The sequence below is a fragment of the Moschus berezovskii genome, chromosome 6, assembly GCF_049115385.1.
Source record: "Moschus berezovskii isolate FMDL1 chromosome 6, NW_MosBer_1.0, whole genome shotgun sequence".
Lineage (NCBI taxonomy): Eukaryota > Metazoa > Chordata > Mammalia > Artiodactyla > Moschidae > Moschus > Moschus berezovskii.
The window spans coordinates 44,609,917-44,626,585 of record NC_142465.1 but is presented as its reverse complement, the minus strand read 5'-3'; the positions used below and the strand labels follow the sequence as shown (position 1 = coordinate 44,626,585).

General features: G+C 40.4%; 1 protein-coding gene across 6 annotated transcripts in view; it reads left to right on the top strand.

Moving 5' to 3' along the window:
- The first annotated feature begins 1,055 nt into the window (after window positions 1–1,055).
- The window catches only part of CNTN1 (contactin 1), a 427,927-nt gene continuing 412,313 nt past the window's right edge, over window positions 1,056–16,669 (top strand). For all 6 annotated transcript variants that reach the window (XM_055394045.2, XM_055394044.2, XM_088836972.1 and 3 more), the window contains exon 1: window positions 1,056–1,188. The gene's annotated coding sequence lies outside the window, so the exon portion shown is untranslated. The remainder of the gene's footprint in view (window positions 1,189–16,669) is intronic.

Sequence of the window (16,669 nt, the reverse complement as noted above, 5' to 3'; positions counted from 1 at the left end):
GCTGTGAAGAAGACTCTTTCCTTATATGGCATTAGAATAAGATGCCTCCTTACTCCAAATTTGACTTGTGATTTTCTATGATTATCCCTAATCTAAGCAATCCCTTGAATTCCAGGACTTTCTGACTCCACCTAGACCAATGGCAGAGATAAAAGTGGGTGGAAAATGGTTTTACCATGCTCCTCCTTCACCTAAAAGGCAGACTTGGGATCATGTAGGTTTGAGTTGGCTTATCCATCCTCTGCTTCTCAGAGTTTGAGCACAAAAGAATCACAATCAGTAGAAAGGGAACAGATTGATTATCAGTCTGGTGGTAATTGTTTGAAAACTTTTCCATCAAATGAACTGCCCAAGGCAAGTCTCTTAAGCAGTTTAACCTTAATTGCCTTCCTTTAGTTTTTTTTTGAGAGTTTATTACTGCAACATTTTTCCTTCTAAAACATTGTTCCTACCAGGGTATATTTTGGAGTCTCCCTGCTCTATAGAATGAGATGTTCAATCTTTTTTCCCCTCACGAAATACTGCCATGTTACATTTAGGCAAAAAAAAAAAAAAGAAACTCGAAACAAAGTCTTCAAGATTTTTCCTTTTCTTATGATTTTTTCCCACATAATTATATGTATTTTTCTATTTCGCTTCATTCATTACAGAAGTTCGTGCCTCTCTATCTAGGCACTCACTGCTCCTAATATTTTGGCCTGTCAAATCTCCCAGAGCAGATGGTCCCTTCAGGAAAGCCCTGGAAAGTACTGGGTGTCTGGTTCTGTCTGGTCCCTCCCTCCCTCTTGGGATCTCAGATGACAAGTCAACAAACCAGTTTCCTCCTCTTAGGGGTCACGGACCCAGTGGCTGCAGGGTTTGGTTCCAGGGACTGCAGAGACCCTTGCGGTTGGGTCTAGCAGCAGCTACCCTGTTCCGCAGCAAGCCCTGGTCCTGGGATGAGTGACATCCCAGTTGTCCAATCAGAGGCGCGGCTTTCTCTCTAGCGCCCGCCCCGCTATCCTTGCCGCTCCAATAACCGCTCTAAGAGGCCCGGCTTCTGCTGTCAAGTAGCTGGGGTGGGCTCGGCCGAGGCGAGGAGGGGCGCCGGGTGGGGAGATGCGCTCCCAGGTGTTTGCGGCGGAAGTGGGAAACCTGTAGGTTATGGTCCAGCTGTGCCGCGCCGAGGCGAGCAGAAGCAGGGAACAGGTAGGAGGCAGGACTTTCCCTTCTTTGCAGACAGAATAAAGAATGCGTGTTTTCCTGCGGCTGTTGCCTGCCTTCCCCTTCCCCCAGCCCCGCCCCGCCCTCGTCACCCCCAGATCTCCTGCGGTCTCCGCAGCTCTCGTGGAGAAGGACTGCAGGAAGGGCTGGGTGGAGGGAGTGTCGTACCGGGAAGGAGGGGTGCGGGCTCGGGAGCCCGGGGTGACGGGCAGGGCAGGCGGCAGTGCCTTGGGAACGGGGACCGAGCCCCAGTCTCCTGTCGTCAACTTTCCTCTCAGAGGCTGCGGCCGACACCGCAGGCGATGCGCCCAAGAGGTGCCAAGTCGACCGGGCGGGGGAGGGTCTGGGGGAGCAGACATGTCAGCAGCCGGTACCAGGTCTTCCGAAACTGAGACGAGCGTCTGCTCCTCCCCACGCCTGTCCGCACCCGCTCGCTTCCTCTCTCCTACCTTGCCTCTAGACTAGCACAACCCTGAAAAACTGGGAATGGTTGCGCTGAGAGGAAAAGGGACTTGCTTTCTCCCTGGCCCTTCGGGAGTGGGGGGTTGGGGGAAAAAACATGCAACTCGAGGGGCATTTTCCAATTAATTACGTCTCCATTGAGAAGACATAAGTCCTTCTCCGCTATCTGCTGCAGACTTGAGGAGGGGAGAGGCAGGGAAGGCTTGGCCTCTTCTCTCCTAGCGTGGCGTTGTCTATCCTAGTTTCTAAAAGATGGGTTTATCCTGGGGGATTCCCAGAGAGTTAAGTATTGTGCCAGGATGGGCTCCCAGGGGCTGCAAGGCAGCCTCCCTGTGTAACCACATCTGGGTAGTAGGTGTTGGCCCAGCGCCGGTTTCTGCTAGAGTCAGATTGCTGGAATCAGTAAGCAGAAGAATTGCAGAGAAATTGGACGCTGCATCACTCTCAGGGTCTGATGACACGCTGCTTTGAAAATTACTCAAACATTCGGGTGATGGGAAGAAGAAAGATGGGAGAAGCTGTAACCTCTTCTTATTTATTCATGCCACATCCAGCATGGGCATTTGTACATATACTTGTGTGTGCATATCTCCAAGGTAGAGCTATATATAGCTCCTGCACACCCAGCCCTGTTTGCCTGCTGCTGAGCAGGCTGGCTTGGCCTTCTGAAGCAATCTGGAAACACTGAGTGGGAGGGGAAAGAGGGAATCAAATTCTCTATTGGGGGAAAAGCCAGAGAAGATGCACTCAGACTGAGGAAACCTTGCATGAAATAATATTTTTGTGTTGCCCATGAAGATCAATATTTCCAAATATTATTTTGAATACATTCTTGGAATGCTATTTGATCTTCATCCATTTTCCTGCATTTTTCAGCTTCACAGTGTAGCTTATCAGCATGAAATGTAGCATACATATCAAATAAATATGAATCGTATCTGAGATGCTTGTGCCTGTATGTTGATTGTTTGATGGTAAATTTATTTGGTAAGTTGCAGTTGACAGTATTTGGAAATCTGGGGGAATTGATCCACCCATTTTATAGGATATAAAACTAAGGGACCTTTAGAACCTCAGAAGGTAATTTTGATATATTTGTTGTACAAATTTTACTTATAGATATGATATTTAAACTTGTGCTGCTGTTTTATATCATATCTATTTGGACTACGTGGACTTTCTTTGCATTTATTTCCCCATTGCCTGGAATTAATTTTGGTGATAACCTTTCCATTTTCTTAGATGAGATAACTAAGATTTTGAGGACAGAAATAATTTGTTTAAAATCTTCCCCAAATCCACTACTTGAACCCTAACATTTGAAAACCTACTGTGAATTAATTGCATAGCAGTTTGCCATCAAAAAGAATACTTCAGTGTCCTATGGCTTTTGGTCCTGGTAACAAAATTTGATCAATATTGATATCACTAACAGTATAAACCAAGGTTGGATGGGAGGGGATATTGGCAGGAGAATAGATACACGAATATGTGTAGCTGAGTCCCTTTGCTGTCCCACCTGAAACTATCACAGCATTGTTAATCAACTACACTCCAGTATAAAATAAAAAGTTAAAGAAAAAACAGTGTAGGCCAAGATTATTCAGTTATTCAGACACTAAGTATCATTTTATTGGTTTAATTATTTATTATTTGTATATCTGATTTTTCTTCTAGTTAGGCAGTATGTACTTTCTGGAAAAAGACCATAAGCCATATTTGTGTATACATCAAGATGAACACAGTTCTCAGGAGGCTGAAAGATTCTTGTTGAGGAAATATCATCATAAAGAATTGTTTGGATGAATGTAGCAGTGGTTTGGGGTAATCTATTAATTGATAGAAAGCTCTGTGTTGGGAACTAATTTTGGAAACTTCCTTTGGTTCCATTCGTCTCTCCATGGGGAGGAATGAATGATGTGAGGCATTTCTATATCCTTCCACAGAATGATTCTATTTTCCAGTAGAGGTTATGAAGATGTACATGTTATTCTATAGATCCTCAGATATCTTCTTCCCCTTGAGACAAAGTTGAAAAATAGATAATTCATATTTCTCCATGCAAAACATGCCATCCCACATGCCTTATTAAAAAAGAGATCAACAAGGTCCATCCATTTCTAACGATAAATTGGCCATGGTCTGTGTCATATCTAGAACTTATCCTCTCTAAGTCATCAGTCAGTCCTTCCTCAAGTCCAGTCTTCATATTTTTTTTTTAGTGGTGCATTCATTTTATTCCCTTTTAATCTGCCATTTCTGTCATATTGTCCATCTCCTCCTTGAAATTGAGACAAAAGCTACTAGAAGAAGACATACTGTTTACAGTAATGATAATGTACTTAGAGAAAACTTTTTTTTTTTTTTTTGCTTTTCCACCATCAATAATCATCATCCTTAAACTGGCTTTTAGCAAAGGATACTACAGTTTTCTATGCTTTTCTGATTTGTGATCAGTTTTTTTTTTTTTTTCTTTTGTCTACTTCCAGATGTCCACCATTTTTCAGTAATTATTTCATTTCTATTCTCAATCTAATTTGTATTTTTCTGTTTTCCTTAATACCAGTTCCATCTGTCATTGCATGGCTCTGTTAGTGCAGCCATCAAATATCCCTGTGTATAAGTTTCTCTGCTTAAATCTGAGATGCCAAATATTATTATTGATATAATGTATTTTTAATGTTCGTTATTGATTCAACTCTGCTTTGAATATTTCACTGTGCTTCTATTTTGTATCTTGAAAAACACTGGCTTTGGAGCAAGAATACGTGGGTTCAAATCCTTAAAACAGGAAATACCAGTTGTTTGAACTTGGAAATATAGGAGGTAGAGGATAGGGCGTTATTTCACGATGGTTATCTGAATGACTTACTGTATAAAATTGTATTTGAAAGAATATTCATTTAGTATTAAGTTTAAACATTAAATTATAGCTTTTTATAGTTATAAGGAAATACAGGATCATTCAAGAAAAATTGGAAATAAAAGATAGTTCCATCATGCACAGAGATCTACTGTCAACCTTCTAGTTTTATTTTTAAGAATATGCATACGTATTTTAAATTTACAGTTCTGAATTTACATTGAATATGCATTTTGGCATTCAGCTTTTTTCTAGCACAACAACACACCATAAATATTCATTTATTTCATTTAATATTCTTACTAACCATGTTCTTTTATGGCTGCCAGTTTTTTTGTAACAAAGCCTTTAGATAGTTTGCAGTTTTTCACACTTGTGGAAACAAACATAGATATTCATTAGTCTTTATGTTTCAGATCATTTCTTTACTATAACTTCTTAGATGTTATTGGATCAAATGTATAAATATTTCCAGACTCCTAATGCTAATTCCCAAATTGCTCTTACCAAAAAAAAAAAAAGTGCACAAATTGATGCTCAGTTTAAACTGATCGGCTGTAATCTCATTAACACTTGGTATTATGGTTAAAACAACTGTGACTATTTTGTAGTCTAAATTATATATCTAGTCATTCTTTGTGTTGTGTCTCTGTGATTTTGAATGAGTTTCACATATTTTCATTTCTCAAACCTTTATTTCCTCTTTGTATTTCTTTATTTGTTGATTTTACTTGACTATTTCTCTATTAGAGTATTCATAGTTTCTTCATATAATAACAAATCTGTTATAAACTGTGAAATTTTTCCTCACCCTGTTTTTATTTTTCCCTTTCTTTTTTTATGTAGAACACACAGAAATTTGTAACCTTACTGTAGTTTAATCTATAAATCTATTTGCAGTGATATTTTTCATTGCTTTAAGGCCCATAAAACTTCTGCTACCTGCAAAGAATTGAATATAACAACATGCATTTGAGGGTGCTTTTGCTGAACTTTTTTCCTTCTTTGAAGTGGGATTTGGCTTATGTATATCATGTATCTCTGTGTGAAATGGCTCATGGGGATGTATAAAGTACGCTTACAGTCTGTTGAGATCCCACTATTATTTATGTGGCTTTCCCATGAAGTGAATAGTACCTTAATTCTTTCTGAGCTACTGTTGTCCATTTCAAAAGTGCCACAGGGCAGAATGTACTATGGAAGATATTAATGACCAGGTTACTCAGCCAGAGAAGGGCACATTGTTTGCACAATTATCTGAATGACTCAGACACTAAATCTGCTTTTGCCAGGATTATCCAGATGGTCCTTAATTCAGTGGGTAATTGCTCACCCCTGTACTTGATTTTGATGATGTAGACTTGACTGTGTCAATGCTTTTCCTGCACTGTTTTGTTTGTTGCTATTCTCTATGTGCTTAGGGTTTGTCATGTTCATTTCTTTTCCTCAGAGGCATTTCTAAGGTCCTTGAGAGCACACATTTTAGAATTATTCAGAGCTTTGCTTCAGACCTAGCTCAGCCACTTACAAACTGTGTGATTCAGGCCAAGTTACTTAATTTCTTTAAACCTTTGTTCCCCATGTAGGAAATGAGGATATTATGAGGGTGTTCAGAGTTCAGAGCCCCTACTTCAGTCCCACTGTCTTGTAGTCTTCTTAAGCACATTCTCTGCACTATCAGTTATCTTTCTGGAACCAATCTCAACAGGTACCTCCTCTGCTGAAAAATGTTTGATAGAGTTTTTTCTCTCTCTTTCTTAAATAACAAAGTGCCTGAAGTTCTTTAAGTCTTTTTCTTAATTAAGGACCTAATGTCCTTTATTAAGTGGTCCTTGTTTACTTCTCTAAATTCATTTCCTCATCATTCCCGTTTCTTCCATCTCCAATATTCCACAGTGCCAATCATACTAATTTTTTTGCATTTCCCCTTATTTATTATATTCTTCCTCTATTTTCCCAAACCCCACTTTCCCTCCATATTCTATTTCCTGCCAGACATTTTCTGTCTCCTTGTCTGCCATTTTGTTGGTCTGCCTCACCTCTTTAGGCTCAGGTCAGCTGCCACCATCTTAAGGAAGACTTTCCAAAATTTCCAGGCTAAGTTTTAACTCTTATTCAGTGCATTCATAACAACCTGTGGGTATCCTAACCGTTGCACTTACAATAGTGTATTATAACTGACTATTTACTTGCTTGTTACCCCTATTGTAAACCCTTGAGGACAGGGCCAATGCCTTATTCCTCTTTGGGTCCAGTGAAGACACTGATCTATATTTCTGAAGAAATGAATTTAAAGAAGGTTAAGACTAAGCACCTTTTTAAGATGTTGGAAAATTACGGATTTATATTTCTACCTTGGAAATAAGAAATAAAAATAGAAGCTATGCCAATCTTCTTAATTTTTCAATGATTGCTGGTTTTTTTGATTTACACAGCAAGACATATATAAAAGAATATTTTAATAAGTAATTTGTCAAGATAGGGCTTCCCTGATGGCTCAGTTGGTAAAGAATCCATCTGCAATGCAGGAGACGGCGGTTTGATGCCTGGGTTGGGAAGATCTGCTAGAGAAGGGATAGGTTACCCACTCCAGTATTCTGGGGCTTCCTTTGTGGCTCAGCTGGTAAAGAATCTGCCTAAAATGCGGGAGACCTGGGTTCAATCCCTGGATTAGGAAGATCCCCTGAAGAATGGGAAAGCTACCCACTCTAGTATTCTGGCCTAGAGAATTCCATGGACTGTATAGTCCATGGGGTCACAAAGAGTTGGACATGGCAGAGCAACTTTCACTCACTTGCTTGTCAAGATAAGGCATGCTTAGGACATTGAATAATTAACATGCTAAATCAGTAGGTAATTCTTAGTTCTCAATTTTAGAAGAAAGAATAAATGTATAGTTACATGGATAATGTAGATATATAAATTTAGCTGTGTTTGAACTAAATACTGGTGAATTGAATTCTCTTTCTCTTCATTTAAAAAAAGCCGTTGATTGGTATAGACTCTGGACGTTTGTAAAGCATCAGTTCAGTTCAGTTCAGTTGCTCAGTCATGGCTGACTCTTTGTGATTCCATGGGCTGCAGCACTCCAGGCTTCCCTGTCCATCACCAACTCCCAGAGCTTATTCAAACTCGTGTCCATCAGGTTGGTGATGCCATCCAACCATCTCACCCTCTGTCATACCCTTCCCCTCCTGCTTTCAATCTTTCCCAGCATCAGTGTCTTTTCTGGTGAGTCAGTTCTTTTCATCAGTTGGCCAAAGTACTGGAGTTTCAGCTCAGCATCTGCCCTTCCAATGAATATTCAGAACTGATTTCTTTTGGATAGACTCTAAAGAGTCTTCTCCAACACCACAGTTCAAAAGGATCAATTCTTTGGCACTCACCTTTCTTTATAGTCCAACTCTCACGTCCATACATGACTACTGAAAAAACCATACCTTTGACTAGATAGAACTTTGTTGGCAAAGTAATGTCTCTGTTTTTTAATATGCTGTCTAGATTGATCATAGCTTTCCTTCTAAGGAGCAAGTGTCTTTTAATTTCATGGCTGCAATCATAATCTGCAGTGATTTTGGAGCCCCCAAAATAAAGTTTCTCACTGTTTCCATTGTTTCTCCCTCTATTTGCTATGAAGTGATGGGACCAGATACCATGATCTTAGCTTTCTGAAGGAGAAGGCACTGGCAAGCCACTCCAGTGCTATTGCCTGGAGAGTCCCATGGATGGAGGAGCCTGGTGGGCTGCAGTCCGTGGGGTCGCTGGGGGTCGGACACGACTGAGAGACTTCACTTTCACACATTGGAGAAGGAAATGGCAACCCACTCCAGTGTTCTTGCCTGGAGAATCCCAGGGACGGGGGAGCCTGGTGGGCTTCCGTCTATGGGGTCACACAGAGTCGGACACGACTGAAGTGACTCAGCAGCAGCAGCTTTCTGAATGTTGAGTTTTAAGCCAACATTTTCACTCTCCTCTTTCACTTTCATCAAGAAGCTCTTTGATTCGTCTTCACTTTCTGACAAGGGTGGTGTCAGCTGCATATCTGAGGTTATTGATATTTCTCCCAGCAATCTTGATTCCAGCTTGGGCTTCATCCAGTCCAACATTTCGCAAGATGTACTGTACATATAAGTTAAATAAGCAGGGTGACATTATACAGCCTTGACATACTCCTTTCCCAATTAGTAACCAGTCTGTTGTTCCATGTCCAGTTCTAACTGTTCCTTCTTGACCTGCATACAGATTTCTCAAGAGGCAGGTCAGGTGTTCTGGTATTCCTGTCTGTTGAAGAATTTTCCACAGTTTGTTGTGATCCACACAATCAACAGTCAAAGCCTTTGGTGTAGTCAATGAAGCAGAAGTAGATGTTTTTCTGTAACTCTCTTGCTTTTTTGATGATCCAACAGATATTGGCAATTTGATCTCCAGTTTCTCTGCCTTTTCTAAATTCAGCTTGAACAACTGGAAGTTTGTGGTTCACGTATAGTTGAAGCCTGGCTTAGAGAGTTTTGAGCATTACTTTGCTAGCGTGTGAGATGAGTGCAATTGTGTGGTAGTTTGAACATTCTTTGGCATTGCCTTTCTTTGGGATGGGAATGAAAACTGACCTTTTCCAGTCCTGTGGCCACTGCTGAGGTTTCCAAATTTGCTGGTATACTTTCACTGCATCATCTTTCAGGATATGAAATAATTCAATTGGAATTCCATCACCTCTACTAGCTTTGTTCATAGTGATGCTTCTTAAGGCCTACTTGACTTTGTATTCCAGGATATCTGCTCTATGTGAGTGATCGCACCATGGTGGTTATCTGGGTCATGAAGATCATTTTTGTATAGTTCTTCTGTGTATTCTGGCCACTTCTTAATATCTTCTGCTTCTGTTAGGCCTATACCATTTTTGTCCTTTATTGTGCCCATCTTTGCCTGAAGTGTTCCCTTGGTATCTCTAATTTCCTTGTAGAGCTCTCTAGTCTTTCCCATTCTATTGTTTCCCTCAGTTTCTTTACATGGATCACTGAGGAAGGCTTTCTTCTCTCTCCTTGCTATTCTTTGGAACTCTGCATTCAAATGGGTATATCTTTCCTTTTCCCCTTTGTCTTTGAAATCTCTTCTATTCACAGCTATTTGTAAGGCCTCCTCAGACAATCATTTTGTCTTTTTGCATTTCTTTTCCTTGGGGATGGTCTTGATCCCTGCCTCCTGACAATGTCACAAACCTCTGTCCATAGTTCTTCAGGCACTCTATCAGATCTAATCCCTTCAATCTATTTGTCACTTCCACTGTATATCATAAGGGATTTGATTTAGGTCATACCTGAATGGTCTGGTGGCTTCCCCTACTTTCTTCAATTTAAGTCTGAATTTGGCAATAAAGAGTCATGGTCTGTGCCACAGTCAGCTCCTGGTCTTGATTTTGCTGACTCTATGGAACTTCTCCATCTTTGGCTGCAAAGAATATAATCAGTCTGATTTTGGTATTGACCATCTGGTGATGTCCACATGTAGAGTCTTCTCTTCTGTTGTTGAAAGAGGGTGTTTGCTATGATCAGTGCATTCTCTTGGAAAAACTCTATTAGCCGTTGACCTGCTTTGTTTCGTACTCCAAGGCCAAATTTGCCTGTTTCTCTAGATATCTCTTGACCTCCTACTTTTGCATGCCAGTCCCCTATAATGAAAAGGACATCTATTTTGGGTGTTAGTTCTAGAAGGTCTTGTAGCTCTTCATAGAACCATTCCACTCCAACTTCTTCAGCATTACTGGTTGGGGCACAGACTTGGATTGCTCTGATATTGAATGGTTTGCCTTGGAAACGAACAGAGATCATGCCATTGTTTTTGAGATTGCATCCAAGTACTGAATTTTCGACTCTTGTTGACTATGATGGCTGCTCCATTTCTTCTAAAGGATTCTTGCTGACAGTAGTATATATAATGGTCATCTGAGTTAAATTCATCCATCCAGTCCATTTTAGTTCACAGAATCCTCAATTGTCAGTGTTCACTCTTGCCATCTCCTGTTTGACCACTTCCAAGTTGCCATGATTCATTGACCTAGCATTCCAGTTTCCTGTGCAATATTGCTCTTCACAGCATTGGACTTTACTTCCGTCACCAGGCACAGCCACAATTGTGTGTTGTTTGTTCATTGACTCTGTCTCTTTATTCTTTCTGAAGTTATTTCTCCACTGATATCCAGTAGCATATTGGGCACCTACCAACCTGGGGAGTTCATTTTTCATTGATGTAATGCATAACCTTGTTTGTTCCTTTGCAACAATTCTGAAAGTTAGTTTGTAAAGTATGGTTATTCATTTTTACAGATGAAGAGACAAGCTCAGAGAAATAAGTAATTTGTCTAAAGTCATGTTAGCAAATCTGGACAAGGGGTAAGGTAATCTTATTCATGCTTGCATGTTTGTTTTATCATGCTTAGTCAGAACATCTCATAGAGAGGCGTGGACCATGATTTTGTCCAGGTCAAGGACATTGGTCTTGATTGATATTAATAATCCACTGAGAGTCCTGAACAATCCAGTAAAAATTCACTTCACTAATATCTATATATAATTGTTACATTGTTTTTGATTAACCTGAGAGGTGACACACTGACAGTGATTTTTGTTTTCAACATAAGATTTTGTATTTGTCTAATTGATTGATCATTTAGACTACATACACATGTGCCCACACATATTTTATATACATATATATGTATTTATGTATATAAAACTTCAGAGTGTATTCCTTTTTATTTTTGGTGACAAGCATGATGAACTTTCTCTTATTTTTTTATTAGAATATTAAAATGGTTTTTCTAGATATTCTTAATTAAGTAGACAATATCCAGTTTTTTAGTTTGGCTTATCATATACGCTATACAATCTTGGAGAATCAGATAAGTCAAATATGTTTTTCAGAAATAGTACAAGGATTGAAACATTTTTATGAAAAATGAATGGTTACTTACCTAGAGCACTCATCTAGTTTAATTTAAAGATTGAAAATACTGAATTATGAGACAGTTTTTCTATTTAGTTATGCAGACAATGCCTTCTGTATAACTGCACTTCAGTTATTAACAACAACCATTTTGAGTGCTCAGTGTGTGCTGGTCATTGTTTTAAATGTGTGGCATGTGATATCTCATAGCTTAATGAAACCCAGTGAGATGGATTTTACTTCTATTTTTTAACCATTTTATGGATGAGAAAAATAGATATATTAAAAAAGCTAATGATTAGAGAAGCTAGAATTCACATCCAGGTTCAGTCAGTTCAGTTCAGTTCAGTCGCTCAGTCGTGTCCGACTCTCCGCGACCCCATGAACCACAGCACGCCAGGCCTCCCTGTCCATCACCAACTCCCGGAGTACACTCAAACTCATGTCCACAGAGTCGGTGATGCCATCCAGCCATCTCATTCTCCGTCGTCCCCTTCTCCTCCCGCCCCCAACCTTTCCCAGCATCAGAGTCTTTTCCAGTGAGTCAACTCGTCGCATGAGGTGGCCAAAGTATTTCAGCTTCAGCTTTAGCATCAGTCCCTCCAATGAACATCCAGGATTGATCTCCTTTAGAATGGACTGGTTGGATCTCCTTGCAGTCCAAGGGACTCTCAAGAGTCTTCTCCAACACCACAGTTCAAAAGCATCGATTCTTCGGCGATCAGCCTTCTTCACAGTCCAACTCTCACATCCATACATGACCACAGGAAAAACCATTGCCTTGACTAGACGGACCTTGGTTGGCAAAGTAATGTCTCTGCTTTTTAATATACTATCAAGGTTGGTCATAACTTTCCTTCCAAGGAGCAAGCGTCTTTTAATTTCATGGCTGCAATCAGCTTCTGCAGTGATTTTGGAGCCCAAAAAAACAAAGTCTGACACTGTTTCCACTGTTTTTCCATCTATTTCCCATGAAGTGATGGGACCAGATGCCACGATCTTTGTTTTCTGAATGTTGAGCTTCAAAACCTTTTCACTCTCCTCTTTCACTTTCATCGAGAGGCTTTTGAGTTCCTCTTCACTTTCTGCCATAAGGGTAGTGTCATCTGCACATCTGAGGTTATTGATATTTCTCCCAGCAATCTTGATTCCAGCTTGTGCTTCTTCCAGCCCAGCGTTCCTCATGATGTACTCTGCATATAAGTTAAATAAGCAAGGTGACAATATACAACCTTGACGTACACCTTTTCCTATTTGGAACCAGTCTGTTGTTCCATGTCCAGTTCTGACTGTTGCTTCCTGACCTGCATACAGGTTTCTCAAGAGGCAGGTCAGTTGGTCTGGGATTCCCATCTCTTTCAGAATGTTCCACAGTTTGTTGTGATCCACACAGTCAAAGGCTTTGTCATAGTCAATGAAGCAGAAATAGATGTTTTTCTGGAACTCTCTTGCTTTCTCCATGATCCAGCGGATGTTGGCAATTTGATCTCTGGTGCCTCTGCCTTTTCTAAAACCTGCTTGAACATCTGGGAGTTCACAGTTTACATACTGCTGAAGCCTGGCTTGGAGAATTTTGAGCATGACTTTACTAGCGTGTGAGATGAGTGCAATTGTGCGGTAGTTTGAGCATTCTTTGGCATTGCCTTTCTTTGGGATTGGAATGAAGACTGACCTCTTCCAGTCCTGTGGCCACTGCTGAGTTTTCCAAATCTGCTGGCATATTGAGTGCAGCACTTTCACAGCATCATCTTTCAAGACTTGAAATAGCTCAACTGGAATTCCATCACCTCCACTAGCTTTGTTAGTAGTGATGCTTTCTAAGGCCCACTTGACTTCACATTCCAAGATGTCTGGCTCTAGGTCAGTGATCACGTTATCGTGACTATCTTGGTCGTGAAGATCTTTTTTGTACAGTTCTTCTGTGTATTCCTGCCACCTCGTCTTAATATCTTCTGCTTCTGTTAGGTCCATACCATTTCTGTCCTTTATCGAGCCCATCTTTGCATGAAATGTTCCCTTGGAATCTCTAATTTTCTTGAAGAGATCTCTTGTTTTTCCTATTCTGTTGTTTTCCTCTATTTCTTTGCATTGATCACTAAGGAAGTCTTTCTTATCTCTCCTTGCTATTCTTTGGAACTCTGCATTCAGATGCTTATATCGTTCCTTTTCTCCTTTGCTTTTCGCCTCTCTTCTTTTCACAGCTATTTGTAAGGCCTCCTCAGACAGCCATTTCCAGGTTAACTAACTCCTAAACCTAGATTTTATTCATGTGTTCTATTCTGCCTCTGCATGATATATGGTTTTAGTATTTTAATTAGTCACAGTTTAAATTTCCTCCATTTTAGGTGACCATCTATTCCTAGACTGTCACATGAATTTAACATCAACACAACAGATTAAGTCATTCTGAATCGATATATGTTTTATTTATGGATATCTCGTAAACAATATGGTCTTCTACTGAAGTGATTTACATGGGGCAGTTTTCAAAACATAAATAAGCAATTATAATATTCTATTTAATAATCCATCATTTTAACTTTTCACTAAGTAGCATAATTTTTTTGTGCTTTTCAGCCCTATTTTGTTTACTAACATTATAAACCATAAACAGTATTTCTATCTGAGACATCTAATCTGATAGTATTTAATTGTCATGGTTACTGAAAGTACAGATTTGCTGTCTGTAACAGGCAACGTTGTCTACTGAGATAATATAAACAATATTTGAAACATTCTAGTTTGAAATTCAACTTATTTAATATAACAGAAATTTATATCAGGTGAAAACCCCTTTGCATATTATTTTTATGCATTAAACACAATATATTTTAACTAAAAATCTTTTAAAAATCTACTGGTTTGATTTACTGCATTTTTCTTTTAGCTTTCATAACAACTCTTTTGGTGCTAGAAAATTAATTCACTTTTCCCCCCAAATTATTTGGAATGATGATGAAACTAAGACAACTACTTTTAATAAAACATTGCATTGCTTTTATTAAAAAAAAAAAAAACTTGGTTAGAGTAACAGAAATATAGAAAAGCACACAGAAAAGGGTCATGAAATCAAGATTCAGTTCTGAATAAAGAACTTTGTCAGTACCCAAAACCCCCTCCTCCAGCAATCATTACCACCTTGTTCTTCCACAAAAGTAACCACTCATTCTGACTTTAAGACCATAGAATTGTTTTGCCTGTTTTTGAAATTTGTATAGACAGAATCATACCATATGTGACTTTTTTTGTATCAAGTTTCTTTTGCTCAGTCTTTTTGTTAAGATATATCCACGTTTTGAATGTAATAATAATTCGTTTTTGTTGTTCTATAAAATTCCATTGTACTCCAACACAGACCTATCTGTTCTACCTGTTAGATGTTTAGGTTGTTTTCAGTTTTGTGTAATAGTTTTCTTATAATCATACATTCTTTTACATGCCTTTTGTAAAGCTTGTGTATATATGCATTTTTTGCTAAGATATCCAGCCAATCCATTCTAAAGAGATCAGTCCTGAGTGTTCGTTGGAAGGACTGACGCTAAAGCTGAAACTCCAATACTTTGGCCACCTCATGAGAAGAGTTGACTCACTGGAAAAGACTCTGATGCTGGGAGGGATTGGGGGCAGGAGGAGAAGGGGACGACCGAGAATGAGATGGCTGGATGGCATCACCGACTCGATGGACATGAGTTTGAGTGAACTCCGGCAGTTGGTGATGGACAGGGAGGCCTGGTGTGCTGTGATTCATGGGGTCGCAAAGAGTCGGACACGACTGAGCGACTGAACTGAACTGAACTGATACCTAAGATTAGTTTCCTGTGATTGTGATTTTCAGTCTGTCTGCTTTCTGATGGAGAAAAGTAAGAGGCTTATGGAAGCTTCCTGATGGGAGAGACTGACTGAGGGGGAAATTGGGTCTTGTTCTGATGGGCGGGGGCCATGTTCAGTAAATCTTTAATGCAATTTCTGTTGATGGATGGAACTGTGTTCCCTCCCTGTTATTTACCTGGGGCCAAACTATGGTGGAGGTAGTGAAGATAATGGCAACCTCCTTCAAAAGGTCCCATGCACGCACCGCTACACTCAGTGCCCCCACCCACATCAGGCCATCACTGACCCATGCCTCTGCCAGAGACTCCTGGACACTTATGGGCAAGTCTGGGTCAGTCTTTTGGGGGGTCACTATTCTTTTCTACTGAGTCCTGCTGCACACCAGGTTTTGTTTGTTCCCTCCAAGAGACTATTTCCCAGTCCTGTGTAAGTTCTGGCGGGTCTATGGTGGGGTTAATGGCGACCTCCTCCAAGAAGGCTTATGCCATACCCAGGTCTGCTGCACCCAGAGCCCCTGTCCCTGTGGCAGTCCACTGCTCACCTGAACCTCCACAGGAAATGCTCAAACCCAGTTCTGACTCAGTGTCTGTGGACCTCTGGGTCTTGGTGCGCACAAGGTTTGTTTGAGCCCTCTGAGAGTTTCTAGCTGGTATGGGGTTTGATTCTGAACATGATTTCGCCCCTCCTACAACCTTTCTGGGGCGTCTCCTTTGTTCTTGGATGTAGGGAATCTCCTCACAGTTGCTTGAGTGCGATGCAACCGCTGCTCCAGAGCCTACCATCTTCCTGGGGCTTCTCTTCCCTTGGACATGGGGTATCTCCCCAAAGCCGCTTCTGCTGCACACAGCCGCCGCACAGCCTGTGCCTCAACAGACTTTTTTTCACTCAGCTTCCTTTCTTTGTCTATCAGTTTTATGCACCAATGGGGGTGGCAGTCAGAAAGACCCAGCAAAGGAAACTCTAAAAAACCCAAGATGGACAGGTCATGGTGGAGAGTTCTGATAAAATGTGGTAAACTGGAGAAGGGGATGGCAAACCACTTCAGTATTCTTGCCTTGAGAACCCCATGAACAGTATGAAAAGGCAAAAAGATAGGACACTGAAAGATGAACTCACCAGGTCAGTAAATGCCCAATATGCTACTGGAGATCAGTGGAGAAATAATTTCAGAAAAAACAAAGAGATGGAGCCAGCTAAAAAACAACACCCAATTGTGGCTGTGCCTGGTGATGGAAGTAAAGTCCGATGCTGTAAAGAGCAATATTGCACAGGAAACTGGAATGCTAGGTCAATGAATCAAGGCAAATTGGAAGTAGTCAAACAGGGGATGGCAAGAGTGAACATTGACATTTTAGGATTCAGTGAACTAAG